Raw genomic sequence first — 17,458 nt, 5'->3', positions numbered from 1 at the left:
TCTGAGCACTATGGGACTTAACTTCTGAGGTCATCAGTCCCCTAGAATTTAGAACTACTTAAACCTGACTAACCTAAGGACATCACACACATCCATGCCCGAGGCAGGACTCGAACCTGCAACCGTAGCGGTCGCGCAGTTCCAGACTGTAGCGCCTAGATCCGCTCGGCCACCCCGGCCGGCGAGAGTTGAAACTGCTTATAATAAAAACGCCTTTTTAGCAACTTTTCGCGGGAACTATGACACTTTTTCAATAACATTATTTAGCTAATAGATCCTCGAAGAACTTCCATGTACTTTTCTACCTTGAGCCTCTTAAGAAATCCTGAGTATAATCACAGAAGAACGAATTTGCTTTTGAGAAAGCATGTATTTTTTATCTCACATAGGAAATGTTATGGTACTTGTCAAAATAAATATATTTGCATATTTTCATACAATGTGAATTACGCTCTATTTAAAAACTGCACTGCTCACATGGTATGGGTCAGTGAAGCCAATCTGTTGAAGCACGTCCAATTTGGCATTCTGACGAGGTGAAGTTTTCTGAACATTGTGTCTGAGCTGTGTTGTGGACCATAATGTGAGAAATGTGAATCTTTTTCATAGCCCATAGAGTAAAAATCATCCTATAATTAACACTTGACGCTGAAATATAACTCGAAACATCAATTATGCTAACATTATCCACATAACTCAACAGTTATTAGCCTCACCTGATATTACAGGGCGGTCCTACGATGTCACGAAGCTGAATACGCTACTGCTACAATAAAATGTGATAACATACAGATAACATTCATCAGTGGTTTTGTCTTTTTGTATTGTCCAATCATATCATAGTAAATTATTAGGATAACCTGTAAATAGAACATCTTGACACGAAAACTGGAAGAAGAAGCTCACGTACGACACTCATACCGAAAATTAATTTCATAGGTGATCTGAACTAAAAGTTATACAAACTTGGTTGTTTTTACATACTATTTTGTGTCTGGAAAATTGAAAAAAATCTCACTTTTAATGGACTATAAAGTTAAACGTATTCGAGTTCAATTTGAGTCATATTTTTCTAAAGACGCAGCCTTCTTCTACGTGAGAGTATATACGGAAAATACCTCAGATGTTACAAAGAAATAGAGTGACTACAGGTCATACAGGTCATACCTTTATAGACTGAGTGACAGTGACAAGAATTTCGATATCTTGTGTTACCTCCACTACCATGCAGACCTAAAATTGTGCTTGGATACCATCACAGAGAAGTCGGTTGTCACATTCTGAAACAACAACGGAGATCGGACCAGATGCCATCCAGTCATGCACCACACAGTACGGTGGTCGTGCGGGCCTGAGCTTTGCAACGTCTGGGCTTGAGATAAGAATTGCATGAGCAAACACTGTTCAGTTGGAAGAGCGCAGCTCTCTGCCGTCGTAGTACCTGACTACACTGGGTGATATTCTGGTTGAATCTGGAATTTTTCAATGTTTCGTCGACATCACCGCTACCGTGAGCTACAGTTCCGCACATCACCATGCGTGGAGTTGGATCCATGGGTCGTTGCTTCATATTCTCCGTTAGTAATCGCTCCTCTAATCGACGCCGCACTTGCAAATAACCGTCATTGAGGATAAGGCAACATATGCTGTCATTCATCCTACCAGCTTCATAGTCGGCTATGCTATCGTAAGGCAATACAGTCACGACGTGCATAGGAAATCTGTGAATTGGCACGCCTCTTCGTCTTCCAGATCATGGTCTTTGGCGGTTATCGCTATCAGTTAGACGCAAAATTAAATTTGTTTCGTGCTGCGTTGCGGATCTGTATGCCACTAACGTCCGGAACCAGAACTGTGGACCATCTCTATCAGCACTGATATGCAACTGACAACTCATATGTACCGCGTTGGACAGTTCTTCAGAAGTTCCACCAGTATTCAGGCCCGAAATACAGCTACCGTAAATTTCAGTTAATTCTGCATGTTGCGCTTGGATTCAACGTCCTTGCATATCTACAATATTTAATAACTAATTACGACGTTTGAAACAACACATCACTCATTCCGAAAGCCGAATATAGCTGTTAAGGACTCAGTGTTTTATTTTCATGACGTAGTTCCTGGGCTGTCCATTTCTCGATGCTTTGAATCCATCAATTCCTCATCCATATATAGCGTTCCTATGTCATGTGGTTAGAGGTATTCATTCTCTGATTTCTGCTCGTGTAGTATGCTCATGAGCAATTTATTTGAAAACAATCTACCTCGCAAGGTGTAGCACCTCTTTTCGCTCTGATGATCGCAGTGACTCGTCCTGAAATCAACGATCAACGTCATGAGAAGCTAGCACGGTGGAGAAGGGGGGGGGGCGGATGGGTGGAGAGGGGGCAGTTTAGTCCCCGAGCGAGCGATCTACAGCTGCCCGACCTCACACAGATTGGTAAAAGTTGTTTCATCTCACTCGGCTGCGTCCCAGATGATCTCACTGAGATTAACGAGAAGAACGGCACAAGCATCCTCCCAGCTGTAGAGTGTTTCTCCAAACATTATGATACAATTCGGAATTAACAGGATGATGGATTCTCTTGATGAACGCGCAGGTGGACTCCATGGTGTCATGTGAGAACAAATGGTTGCACATGATCGGACATTATATTCCTGTCTCATTCGTCTGAAACAGACTACAATTGTAATGTCATGGGTCACGTTTCATCTCATGTGGACGTCCCTATACATAATTACTAGTACTGTCTTCCTGAACGCTGCAGTGGTCACAAGTAGGATGGCCTCTATGCTGTCTCGCACTCCATCATCGGCGTGCACCATTATGTACGGTGAATGATGAGTTCAACAAACTCTTCGCCATACGTCGACAGCCAACACCAACGTTTATACACCCATGACAATCTCTGCACGTGTGGTATACTGTAGACGGAGGTACACCTACGGGTTGTAGGCTTCTGCGACACATAACCAGGAGCTCTGTGTGATATAGCAGCACATCGCCCATTGCTGTACAGTATTTAATTGGCGAGAGGTTTGCTGCAGTGAAGCCTATTTACTCTGTTATCCTGAGAAAATCGATTGCAACTCATTCCATTGTTGGCAAAGGCAGTTGACTCTACCTGGCTGATCAGTAGATGTGACTCTGTTTTACTTACCTTATAGAAATGTACCTCGGATATTAAAAAAACAAGTAAATATCATGAGAACTGGCTGCTGTCTCCTTTTTTAGTCTAGTTATACTATGAAGGATTGTTACTGTTGCAATCTCAGTGATATAAATCATTGTTTACAGATAGTAAACTTAGGTATTTTCCCGATTAATTTGGTTTGCGATCACCAAATAGAAAGGAAATCATAACAAATATACTAAAGGCTAAGAGGTAGGGAATGCGATCTCTTGCACAACAGCTCTCCATAGCATGCATAAGGCCATCAAGCATGGTTTTAGATAATACAGGACATGTCTGTACATGTTCTATGTGACGATCCGTGTAGGCTATGGTTCAACCATGATACCTCTGCTCTAGAGCGACCTATACATTTTCAGTCGGATTTAAATTCAGGGAATGAGCTGGTCGCTCTAGGCACCTGATGGACACAGTAGTGGCGCAGTCTGCAATGTTGTCAAATATCCCGTGACGTCATCGATTATGTCACCTAATGATATTATGAATTGTTGCCAGCTTTCTCTCCTAACCCTCCCTCCAGTTCCTCTGATATTATCTGTCTGATGCTGTCTGCTACTGGGTTTGTCCCACCCCTCACATGTTAGTGGCCACTGGTACTAAGTATGGGATCCAGTATGGGTGACCTGATGATCTGATGTAACCTGCACAGTTGATAGGTCTTCTGTGCTAAGTGTAGAATCCAGGATGGTGGACCTGGGGATATTGGTGCACTTTGTGTGGTTGCTAGGTCACTTGTTCTATGTATAGAATTCAAGAGCTCAGTTAAGCATTCGTGAAAATTCAAAAATCCACATGTGCTGTAAGCAATTTCCTCAAACCCTGTTGCCAGCTCACTTGTGTTTTTTAAACCATTCACATCCTAAGCTTAGTATCCCATGAGCTGACTTACGCTAATTTTAAAACTATGTAACCCACTTGCAGTGTTTGGACATTTACGATCTGTGTGTTTATACAATCAAATGCCACTTAGAAGAGGGCCGCAACAGTGTCACCACGAGATCCTACACTACGACATTCACAAAGTTCACAGGCTATGTGCCACTGCCAGCAGCACAATGACCAGCCCTCACAGTAGAGAGGGAGTTGTATGTCGACAACTACCAGCCACATATGTTAAACCCATCAACACTTTGTGCCAGGCCATCTGGTCAGGCTGACTCACAGACCTGGAACTGCTGGCAGACTTATAGTCCACACCAAGAGACCCTACCACCAAAGTACTTCACTGACAAGTAAGAGCCGCCAGTGCACAGCACACCACATAGTGTCCCCTACACATCCATCCATCCATGTGACAACATGGACCCAGCGTACCCAGCCAAATACTTGGACTTGTGCGATGTGTTTTTATACCACCATGAATGCAATCTGGAATGTGGGCAGATGTTGATCGCCTACTGTGCGCTATGGATTGTGCGCCACATGACAGCCAGAGTGTTTTCAGAAGCAATTCTAAGACAACACAGCTTTACACTTAACCCTGCTCTCATTTTAAAACTGGACTGCAACATGTCCGAACAGGATGCAGCCTACTGTAACTGGTGGATTGCAATGTCCCCATCAAGCATCTTTAAAGTTTGTGGGAGCTGTTTCAGGCTTCTTAGTCATCCGGAATGCGACGCTATCAAGATTCTAATGCAGAGAATCACTGCATGTCGAGCTGCTACCTTCTTTCACCCATGCTATTCCCAACAAAGTTTTTTTATATAGAGCTCCACACACAATAACTGCAAACATTAAGGGGCTGATACTCCAGTACAATAATTGGACAGGGATTACAACAACCACACACTTTTTTGATGTGTGGCGGTATTATTCTTCAATTAAAACCGAATTTTTTGTGCGTTAGCTTTTAATGCAACAGAAATATGTCAACAGTCATATTCACACAATACACCTGTGATTCTTTGTTACATGGATCGTAAAAGTTTTTGATAGGTCTTTCGACGTATATGTCATCAAAGGTTTACGAAATTCCCGTCCAATTTCCGTTCAGCTATCGCGGTTTTCCATTATTAGAACAGAATGCATGGCAACCTCAAAGAAGTTTGTTCCAAGTTAGATGGTGTGCGAGCAAGGAGAACATTGTGCAGAATCACTGAACATGTGTCGTAATTCGAAACATGAACTTGGTAATGATTCAGCGTAATCCCTCAGACCTTAGGTCCACATTTTAATCTAAAATCAGCTGAAGAATACTACATTCATCTGCTGGAGATACATATATAAGCGCCGTGTAGATGCCAGACATTTTCCAAACAATACAAGATGAAGTTACTTGACAGGGAACACTTAAATCCATATGTCGCTCATTTTAGATACGATTATGAAGAGGTACGGTAGGAATGTTTATCTGTAGGAGTGACATTGCCAGTCAAAGAATTTACACCTTTTTTATGGAAAAATCCCACTCAGTGTACATAACTACTGCTGTTATTACTTATACTGCGTTCACATGACGACATAGCATTGGCAAAATGGTTCAAATGGCTCTGAGCACTATGGGACTTAACATCTATGGTCATCAGTCTCCTAGAACTTAGAACTACTTAAACCTAACCAACCTAAGGACAGCACACAACACCCAGCCATCACGAGGCAGAGAAAATCCCTGACCCCGCCGGGGACATAGCATTGTCAGCAGATAGAGAATGATAGCAAGTGGTGTTACAGAGGATTCATTTAGGTTTCTAGAGGTGTGTGGCATCACGCGTTGTATGCGAAGTCTAATTACACAGTGATGTTAGACAATGACTGTATTAGAAGAGGCCAGGAGAGAGGCAGTATGGAAGAAGTAAATTTTTAGTGTTGTAGCTGGGAATCATACGATAATTTCGAATGTTTAAAGGTGGTTCATCTCAGCTACACCTTCTTGATTTACTCCAAACCACTGTTTGACTTTACCCAGTGCCTACAGTAAGCTGCCATCTTGTCATTTGTGAGAGTTCATTATCGTACGTACTTACAAGAAACAGGCTATTATCCATAATCATCTCACTGGTCAAAACGATGAAATGGAGCTCGTTGACATAAATAGACACATAGAGGATAGCAGCATATAGGGTCAGTACTTAACAGTATGCTGCTGATACTCTACTGTCGTCGTGAACAAGCACAGGAGAGAACACTAACTCTCTCTTTTAATAACTATCAGGCAAGTACCTAGAGACATGTATGTACAGTGTTGATAGACTTTCCCAATTTCAACCACCGACTTAAAATCGCTATAAATATCAAGCTCAATGACTCGTTTAATGTCTAGTCAGCTTGCAAGTATACCTGATGTGGTGGAGAAATAGTGTACTTCACATCCTTTATTCGTTTCTTCGTTTGGCAGACATTAATGTCAGTAGGGGAAGCTTGCTATGACAAAACTATTCCATCTGGTGCACTGGGTCTTTGAGACAGGCGAAATACCGTAGAATTCAAGAAGAATATAAAAATTCCAATTTCAAAGAAAGTAGATGCTGATAGTGTCAGGTCAATATGTCGTGGTTGCAAAATACTAACACGAACTATTTACGGAAGTATGGAAGAACTGATAGAAAACTGAGGAAAATCAGTTTGGATTCTGGAGAAATATATGAACACAGAAGGTCATACTGCCCAAAAGACTTACCTTCGAAGAAAGGTTAATGAAAGGTAAACCAACGTTTACGCCATTCTTAGACTTAGAGAAAGCTTTTGACAACGTTTACTGGAATACACTCTCTGAATTTCTGATGGTAGCAGGGATAAAGTACAGGGATCGGAAGGTTATTTACAGCTCGTACAGAAACCAAATGGCTGTCATAAGAGCTGAAGGGGAGCATTGATTAAGAAGGGACTGAGACAGGGCTGTGTGGTCTACCTCTGATCTTATTCAGTCATCAGCAGGAACAGCAGGTGTTAACCATGTACATCCTTAAACCACTGTAGCACGAGTGAGACCTTGTATCACACACAGTTAACCTGCTAGAAGACATAATAGATTTTATTATTCTGGATGGTGACTGTCCCACATTATTTAGCGTCAAGGATCAGCAGCACTATAAGACTTTTTAGTAGCGACGCTGTTTCAACGTTGTACAACTGTACAACTGTAAGTAACTGCAAGAAACTGAGGACAAAATATACGATAATGACCATAATGTGGAGAATAAACCTGTACATGACAACGCACTCTACACATCACCCAATTCTACAGCAAAATTATAACAAACTGCCCAATGGTACAACAAAACTGCGACAAACTGCCCATGTTATAGTATTCGCTAAACGACTGCAAGCTGTAGAATTCCACTACAGCTACATTCTGCATCTCTCATATATCGATTTATAGCTCATAAACAGTTCACAACTGTTGGAACCTGTTCTCAGATTTCACTCGTCCTATGGATTTTCCTAATGTCACTGTGGAAGTAGTCACTCATGCTAGGCAGAGAATCCAAGATCGATTCTTGTAAAATGAGGCCAGTTGTGGTCAGCATAACATCCCAAATGGAGCAAGTAGAGAATCAAAAATGGAAGACCACCCCTACTTGTCGTAGTGGGTTTTTCCATGGTGTGGTGTGGGAGCTATTTATAGCTGATCTATTTCCCCTATGCAACATTGCCAGCCCACAATAGTTGTTCCACTTTTTACATGGCATTGTAGTCACGTAGCCCCATAACTCTACCAACTTCCAGGTTTATTAGCCATCTGGTGGAGTCAGCAGACGTGCTCTGTATAGCACAGTGAAAGGATGATTATCGGAGATCTGCAGATCTCAGGCTCAGGGCAAAAAAGTCTTTACAATGTCTATTATTGCTATTATTATTATAATTCATTATGTGTATATGTATGTGGCTTTTCAGATTTTTCTTTTATTCCTCCCTCACCACAGTGGCCCTGCGCTACGACAGAGCAGAAAACCACTTAGCATGGAGACAAGCTCCCTGATGCAGTGCCTGATACGATGGGGCAGCATGCAGAACTGTTTCCACACAAGTTCCACGCTGCAGCGCCTGAATCGGGGTGACAGTCACGGAACTGTATGAAATAAAATCGTTATAACTTCTGAACTGTTTGCGTTAGGACGTTCAAACTGCACGGTTGGCTGCGGGGCATGATGGGAATTAGTATAAGCTCTATGGTTTGTTTGAGAGATAAAGCCCACTTTCATTTGGATGGCTTCGTCAATGAGAAAAATTGGCGCATTTAGGGGACAGAATCCGCATTTCGCGATCGAGGAGTCTCTTCACCCACAACGGGTGACTGTGGTGTGCAATGTCTAGTCACTCAATAATCGGTGTGATATTCCATGATGGTACGGTGACTACCGAACGGTATGTGAAGATTTTGGAAGATGATTTCATTCCCATAATCCAAAGTGACCCTGATTTCAACAAGATGTGGGTCATGCAAGACGGAGCTGACCCCATCGAAGCAGGAGAGTGTTTGATGTTCTGGAGGATCACTTTGGGGATCGGGTACCCAGAGACCGCCATATTCTCCGGATCTGAACACACGCGACTCCTTTTTGTGGGGCTATATTAAAGACAAAGTGTATAGCAATAACCCCAACCATTGATGAGCTGAAAACAGCCATTCAGGAGGTCATAGACAGCTTCGATGTTCCGATACTTCAGCGGGTCATGCAGAATTTCCCATCGCCAATGATGGCTGGCATATCGAACATGTCTTAACCTAAATCCGAACATCTGTAGTGACGTTTACATGTTGAATTTAGTGTGTGCACAGGGTAGTTTGTAACTAATTTACTTCTTTTCATATAGTTCAATAATTGTCACCCTGTGCATTGAAGCAAGACAAAGAGCTGTCACTAGAATTCGAGTTTCCGCTATCTCAAATATCTGCATCACTTGTTGAGCCTCTAGTAATGGATAATGCAACAATAAATGTGGTGTTATTCACTCGAATGTATAAGTTGGATGCGAGTAACCAAAAATGTGTCGTTATAGGCTTGTCATCAGAGCGAGAGTTTAGTGTAGTGGCAATTTTTTAAAATTCATGATATAGTGACATAAAAGTATTTCTATCACATCCTGAATGGTCTCAGTTACGTCAGAATACTGCACAAATAACTGTTCAACTCTCAAACACTGATAGTGTTATTGGATTGTCATACAAGAAGAGTGAAAGTACAAAACAATGAGGAGACCACGAGGTTCACTCAGTTTCAGAAATCCACATTCAGAAACTTGATGTATGCTAGCAACACCATGCAGCATGCAGTGGATGAGCGTATTGAATAAATTATAATGGTTTTGGCAGTGCCTTATAGAGCTTACCCATTAGAAAATTTCAGAAGTCTTCGATACGAATTTTGCCTCGTGTAGTGCTTTAATTCTCAGTACTGAAAGCTGTTTATGTATTCTGAATAGAAAAGAAGCAGGGACTACAATCAAAAGTAGTAAGAAATAATCCCTGATATATGGAATATATGCAGAATGGTATATGTAATGACCATGAGAATAAAGTTAGGATCGAGGTCTGACGTGATGATGGTGCCTAAAATAGTTACATAGCAAGCATTTTCATAAATTCGCTGTCACGGAAAGAACTGAGGGCCAGTGTATCTCAATGTTGCATGTAGTATATGAATGAATTAGATCTAAAGTGGTATTAGGCACTTTGAAAATGTATTAGTATTTCGATGGCAGCATCCATCAAGGCGATGGGACTGTCACCCAGCTCTGTGCACATATATGTGAAATGCTGAAAATTGATTTAAAAAACGTTAATTTTCACTTGAACATTTTATCACAGACCAGTGAAGCAGCACAACCATATGTCTCCCAACAGCTTCAAGCAACACAGAATACATAGCCTCAATTTTCTCAGTCGCTATAATTTTACTAGCACCATTTATTAATGTTGTGTCATTATTTTTAACAACACAGGCACTCCCGTTTCGTATTTATCCGCCAATATTGGGCAGCAACTTTCAATTAAATGTCCTCCCCTGTACACGAATAACATAAAGTGTGCACGAGTACAGGCTGTAACGCAGAAACGACGACACCAGGAACTTTGGGTCTGGTTGTGGGCCGTGCACGGATTGACAAACTGGTTAAAACGACAGCTCGCGTAAAGACACAAATGGTGGTTCCAGTCCCGGTCTGGCACAAATTTTCATTGTTATAATACCCTTATAGAGAAAATGATTGTTCGCATCCGCAACAGTGAGTACATTTCATGTACTAATGTTGTGCCTCCCCATGGCTCAGCAGCCATAAATTTAATTGTCGGTGTGACTCCACTTCAGCAGTTACTGTACGTGAGATAAGACTACAATGATGGGGTTGTCGGTAAAATAAAGTTGTGAGAGTTCAGTTTTCACTGAGGTGGCAAAAGTCATGGGATAGCGATTGGCACACATACAGATGGCGGTAGTGTCACGTAAACAAGGTAAAAAAGGGCATTGCATTGGTAGAGTTGTCATTTGCACTCAGGTGATTTACGTAAAAAGGTTTCTGGCGTGATTATGGCCACGCGATGGGTATTAATAGACTTTGAACGCGGAATACTAGTTCGAGGAAGATGCATGGGACATGCCGTTTCGGAAATCGTTGGGGAATTCGGTATTCCGAAATCCACACTGTCAAGAACATGCCGAGAATATCGAGTTTCAGGCAGTACCTCCCACCAAGGACGAAGCAGTGGCCGACGGCCTTCACGTAACGACCGAGGGCAGCGGCGTTTGCCTACAGTTGTCAATGATAACAGACAAGCAACACTGCATGGAAAAGACGTGGGCCGTGCGACGAACGTATCCATTAGAACAGTGTGCCGAAATTTGGCAGGTGACTGACATGAGTGTCTTAGTTAACAGCACGACAACCTTCCAAAATGTTCAAATGTGTGTGAATTCCTAAGGAACCAAACTGCTGAGGTCATCGGTCCATAGACTTACACACTACTTAAACTAACTTATGCTAAGAACAACACACGTGACACTCATGCCTGAGGGCGGACTCGAACCTCCGGCGGGAGAGGTCGCGTGATCCGTGACATGGCGTCTCTAACCGCACGGCCACTCCGCTCGGCGACATGGCTTCCAGTGCCTCTCCTGGGCTCGTGACCGCACTAGTTGGACCATAGACGACTGGAAAACCGTGGCCTTATCAGATGAGTCCAGATTTCAGTTGGTAAGAGCTGATAGAAGGGTTCTAGTGTGGCGCAGATCTCACGAAGTCATGGATCCAAGTTGTCAACAAGGCACTGTGCAAGCTGATGGTGGTCCCATAATGGTGTACACTGTTTATGCATGGAATGAACTGGGCTCTCTAGTCCAACTGAACCGACTACTGACTGTAAATGGTTATGTTCAGCTACTTGGAGACCATTTTCAGTCGTTCATGGACTCCATGTTCCCAAACAACGATGTGCCATGCCACCGTGCCAAGCTATTCGCGAATAGTTTGAACATTCTGGGCAGTTCGAGCAAATGATTTGGCACACCCACTGAAAATTTATGGTACATGATCGAGAGATCAGTTTGTGCACAAAATTCTGCATTGGCAACACTTTCGCAATTATGGATGGCTATAGAGACAGCATCACTTAATGTTTCTGCAGTGGACTTCCAAAGATTTGTTGAGTCCATGCCACGTCAAGTTGCTGCACTACAACAGGCAAAAGGAGGTCCGATACGATATCAGGAGGTATCCCATGATATCTGTCACCTCATTGTATTGTCAAAAGCATACAGTAATAAACTTTTCAATCTCTCAGTCCAAGTATTTGGTTCACAAGCAGACATAACATCATTCACGAAATATGTGCTGAGGAAATTAATCTATACGCTTCAGTAGAGGTAACAGTTTGATTTTATCATAGCACAAAGCGAAATATCTAGTTTGTAATGCAATATCAGCTTCGAAACACTTTTGAGTTAGCAACCTGCCTGCTACTAATTCACTGAGTGGAGTCAAACAACCGAACCTGCACATGGATTGTTGTATTTAAACATTCACAAGCTAATCTCACTTGCAAACCTAACCTTGTCAGAGAACCCAATTTGGGTTGATCTTACCGGATTTCCTGCAGATGTTAATGTCCGCAGCTCGTGGTCGTGCGGTAGCGTTCTCGCTTCCTGCGCCCGGATTCCCGGATCCCATTCCCGGCGGGGTTAGGGATTTTCTCTGCCTCGTGATGACTGGGTGTTGTGTGATGTCCTGAGGTTAGTTAGGTTTAAGTAGTTCTAAGTTCTAGGGGACTGATGACCATAGATGTTAAGTCCCATAGTGCTCAGAGCCATTTGAACCATTTTTCACCACTACTTAGCTTCAAATGTAACTCTCCAACTCAGAATAGACACCAGACCAGAACTGCATGGAGGTAATAGCAGAATAGCAACGGCTAACTCTCTTCTAACAAGGATGTTACATGGTTTGAAGCCTTCATACTAAAACAGTGACAAAGGAAAGAGGTGGCAAATTACCTAGTATCGATAGTGGAACAGTGAGATCTCATACATTATAATAAAATAAATATTGTGATTACCAAAAAATGTACTATGAGGAAATGAAAACGCTAAGATATCGTTCAGAATGTATGATGCATTAGTGTCACTGCCGGGCTTTGCTGCAGGATTATGTGCTCATTTAAATGTATTTGTATACCAAAATGTATCAAACAAAACTTTAAAAAAATTTATAGTAAACGTTTGTCTCTCGCTCTAAATTGTGTTTCATTCCACCCAATATACAACATTCTGGCAAGAGGAATACTGGGAAAAATCGGCAAGGAAATACGTAAAAACTTGTTGCTATATACGAAATAGAAATGCCTGACATTAAAATGAGTCTTTTGATGTACCAACCGCCAGGAATTTTATAGCAGCTCTCGGTTCTTCGATGTACAGGTACAACTGTACTGGAGTGGGAGAACATTGTTTTCTTATTCTTTTCAGTCTTAGCATTTCCCTTTTGGACTTACATTTTTGATTCCCCATAGGTCCTGCTACATATTGTTTAATATCCATCTTTCCCTATAGCCTACGCTTATTATTCTTAGAATTTTAAACACGTATTCATCACATTACGAAAAATCCTAAAAGAATATTTTATTCAAACCAGTTTTCTTAATAAGTTTGTTAACTCTAGAAAAAGATTCACGGAATTCAACACAAAGTTCACTGATTTTGAGATTAAATACAACGATGTTGATCTAAAATTCGCTGATTTCAGTGATTCCTATACAAAATACAATGTTCCTATAAATATATGACATAGCTAACGCCATACACTTGACATGAAAATCACTTCAGTTGTAAGGCCTTTACTTTTTAAGTCAAGACTGGTCTTGAGCTAACAAATGTCCGTCTTCAGGTGTAAGTAGTTATGTGCTGCGACTCTGAATGCCGCGAGACTCGGTAGAGCGGAGGCTACCACCACAAGCGAATGCAGAGCGCCAGAAACCGCTCGTGACTTAATAAATAGAACCTTTACAACTGAAGCGCTGGTTTTCATTCCTATTACGATGTTCAGTTATGGATGTTCCCCCAACAGTATCGTTTGCCCTACAGTTGGTTGGTAACATTTTGCATGAAATCTATACCAACAACTTTAAACACAACTGAGTCACTGCTCTTCAGGTAACTTAATTTACCTAACCCATCAACTGCGTAGAGAGTCATTGGAAAAACTGCAAATGTGGCAGAATTTCATTATGACACGAGTGCTGGAGTTAAGAAAGATTGCTCAAATTCTACATTAGACTATGTTTCACATTTATATGCCAAGCACACTAAATGCTGTGATGTTACAGTTCTTCTAGATGTCCTAACCGGCCGATGTGGCCGAGCGGTTCTGGGTGCTTCAGTCCGCAAAGGCGCTGCTGCTACGGTCACAGGTTCGAATCCTGCCTCGGGCATGGATGTGTGTGATGTCCTTAGGTTAGTTAGGTTTAAGTAGTTCTACGTTCTAGGGGACTGATGACCACAGCAGTTGAGTCCCATAGTGCTCAGAGCCATTTGAACCGTTTTGAACAACACACACATCCATGCCCGAGGCAGGATTCGAACCTGCGACCGTGGCAGCAGCGCGGTTCCGGACTGAAGCGCCTAGAACCGCTCGTCCACAGCTGCCGGCGGGACTGATGACCTCAAATGATAAGTCCCATAGTGCTTAGACCCATTTTTGGATGCTCTTTCCCAAGGGAAAATGTTTTCAGTTCCTCCTTGAGATATGACTTGACTACCTCTGTATCTACATTTTAGTTGTTTCAGTTACAATTTGTACCTTATTAAACATAGATGCATATTTTATTCAACATTTTGGAGGCTGCGTGCAAAGAAAACAGTTTAGGGAGTAAGACGACCATTTACTATTAATTTCGTTAAGTTAGTTTAATACAGTTGGGTATATAAATATGCTGAAGCGCCAAAGAAACTGGTATAGGCATGCGTATTCAAATACAGAGATATGTAAACAGGCGGAGTACGGCGCTGTGGTCGGCAACGCTTATGCAAGACAAGTGTCTGGCGCAGTTGTTAGATCGGTTACTGCTGCTACAATGGCAGGTTTCAAGATTTAGATGAGTTTGAACGTGCTGTTATAGACGGTGCACGAGCGATGAGACACAGCATCTCAGAGGCAGCAATAAAGTGGGCATTTTCCCGCACTACCATTTCATGAGTGTACCATGAATATCAGGAATCGGGCAAAACGTTAAATCTTCGACATCCCTGCGGCCGGAAAAACATCCTGCACGAATGGGACCAACGAGGACTGAAGATAATCGTTCAATGTGACAGAAGTGCAAACCGTCTGAAAAATGCTGCAGATTTCAATGCTGGGCCATCAACAAGCGTCAGCGTGCGAACCATTCAAAGAAACGTCATCGATATGGGCCGAAGGATCACTCTTGTACCCTAAATGACTGCACAACACAAAACTTTACGCTTCGTCTGGGCCCGTCAACACCGACATTCGATTGTTGACGACTGAAAACATGTTGCCTGGTCGGACGAGACTCGTTTCAAATTGTTTCGAGCGGATGGACGTGTACTGATATAGTGACAACCTCATTAATCCATTGACACTGTGTGCCAGCAGGTTATTGTTCAAGCTGGTGGAGGCTCTGCAATGGTGTGATATGGGATCCCTGATACGTCTAGATACGATTCTAACAGGTGACACGTACGAAAGTATCCTGTCTGATCATCTGCATCCATTCATGTCCATTGTGTATTCCGACGCGCGTGGGCAATTCCAGCAGGACAATGCGACACCCCACACGTCCATAACTGCTACAGAGTGGCTCCAGGAACACTTTTCTGAGTTTTAAACACTTCCACTGGCCACCAAACTCCCCAGACATGAACATTATTGAGCATTTATGGGTGCCTTGCAACGTGCTGTTCAGAAGAGATCTCCACCCCCTCGTACTCTTACGGGTTTATGAACAGTCCTGCAGGATTCATGGTGTCAGTTCCCTCAGTCACTAGTTCAGAAATTCGTCGAGTCCATGGCACGTTGTGTTGTGGCACGTCTTCTTGCTCGCGGGGGCCCTACGCGATGTTAGGCAGGTGTACCAGTTTCTTTGGCTCTTCAGTGTGAATTCAAAAATGTACGTAATTCTGCAGCAACGTTCACCAGTGCTGCTGATGCATTATACATACTGCATACATAAGCTCAACACACACGAAATTCACAACTCGTGCATAAAAAAAAGGAAAACTACATTGAAATGTTGAAATCTCAGTCTCATGACAAGCCTCTAAGAACCCGTTTCCTGCCACACACATTTAGCCTATATGCTGTAGTGAGTAACATCACATTCACAGGTGCATTACGCAATCCTAGTGGCTTGATGAGTGGTTCATATGATGGTAATAGTGGAAAATCAGTCTGGGAACGATTCTGTGTCATCCTCCAAAGTATCAGGTGTTGCATCAGGGAGCTTCTCTGTTTGATGAAGTGATTTCTGATCTGACATATTACGTAGCCGTTGTGCTGAGGAGCCGGCCGCTATGGCCGAGAGGTTCTAGGCTCTTCAGTCCGGAACCGTGCGGCTGCTACGGTCGCAGGTTCGAATCCCGCCGCGGGCATAGATGTGTGTGATGTCCTTAGGTTAGTTAGGCTTAATTAGTTTTAAGTCTAGGGGACTGATGACCTCACATGTTATATCCCATATTGCTCAGAGCCATTTGAACCATTTTGTGCTGAGGAAGAAATAAAAGAAAACAGTGAAAACACACGTACATATACACACAATGAGTAATAATAATAATAAAACACTAAGATGGGTTAATACTTACATTTCACTATGTGAGCCAGTTTTTTAACTGGCCTGAGTGCTGCGAACCTCCAATGATCAACATTTCATTATGGTGTATAAAGCACGTTTGTTGACTGTATCAAATGACTAATAGACCTGGACTTTGGGGGAATGATGGGGATAGGCAACTGCAGCATCATAGAAACTGGAACAACCACTCTGGGCTGGCAACTTTGTGTTTAGAAAGTAGATACGCTACAAAATTCTCCTACATCACATGGTTGGTTGGTTGGTTTGGGGGAAGACACCAAACAGCGAGGTCATCGGTCTCATCGGGTTAGGGAAGGACGGAGAAGGAAGTCGGCCGTGCCCTTTCAAAGTAACCATCCCGGCATTTGCCTGGAGTGGTTTAGGGAAATCACGGAAAACCTAAATCAGGATGGCCGGACGCGGGATTGAACCGTCGTCCTCCCGAATGCGAGTCCATACATCACATGGCATTATGGTAAAATCCAGTAGTGCAAGTGAGCCCATTCGATTTTATACTCAGCACACATGGCCGTCTTGGATTTTGCAAGTGGACATCTTGGATCCTATAATGGGCACAAGTGACCTACGTCCACTACGATTTCAAAGAAAAAACATTACAAGTGAAATATGTCAACCATTCAGGCTATACTACTTATGGTATTTTTGAGAGCTATAAATAAACCGTCACAAATGTTACATAATGTGATATCAGGGAAAACTCAATAGGATACAACTGTGTTGGTGCTAAGAGGACGTTGGTAGCAGCACTGGAGGCATATGAAAGCTCTAATGATGCATTTATTAATAGCTCGTAGCAACTCGATCGTTACATGCATCGTTGCAGAACTTGCTGAGGCCTGTCATAGTGAGTGTGTGGTCTGCCCTACAGCTCTTGTGGAACTCTTCAGCTTGCAGACATTCAGCCACTTCTGCTTCAACATAACGATGTATTGGAGAATTTTTTGCCATTTATACCATTACATGACGATGTGTGAAGTAAGTTGTTAAAATTTTGCTGTAACAC

This window comes from Schistocerca americana, chromosome X, assembly GCF_021461395.2.
Source record: "Schistocerca americana isolate TAMUIC-IGC-003095 chromosome X, iqSchAmer2.1, whole genome shotgun sequence".
Taxonomy (NCBI): domain Eukaryota; kingdom Metazoa; phylum Arthropoda; class Insecta; order Orthoptera; family Acrididae; genus Schistocerca; species Schistocerca americana.
Note: the sequence above shows the minus strand (reverse complement) of the source record.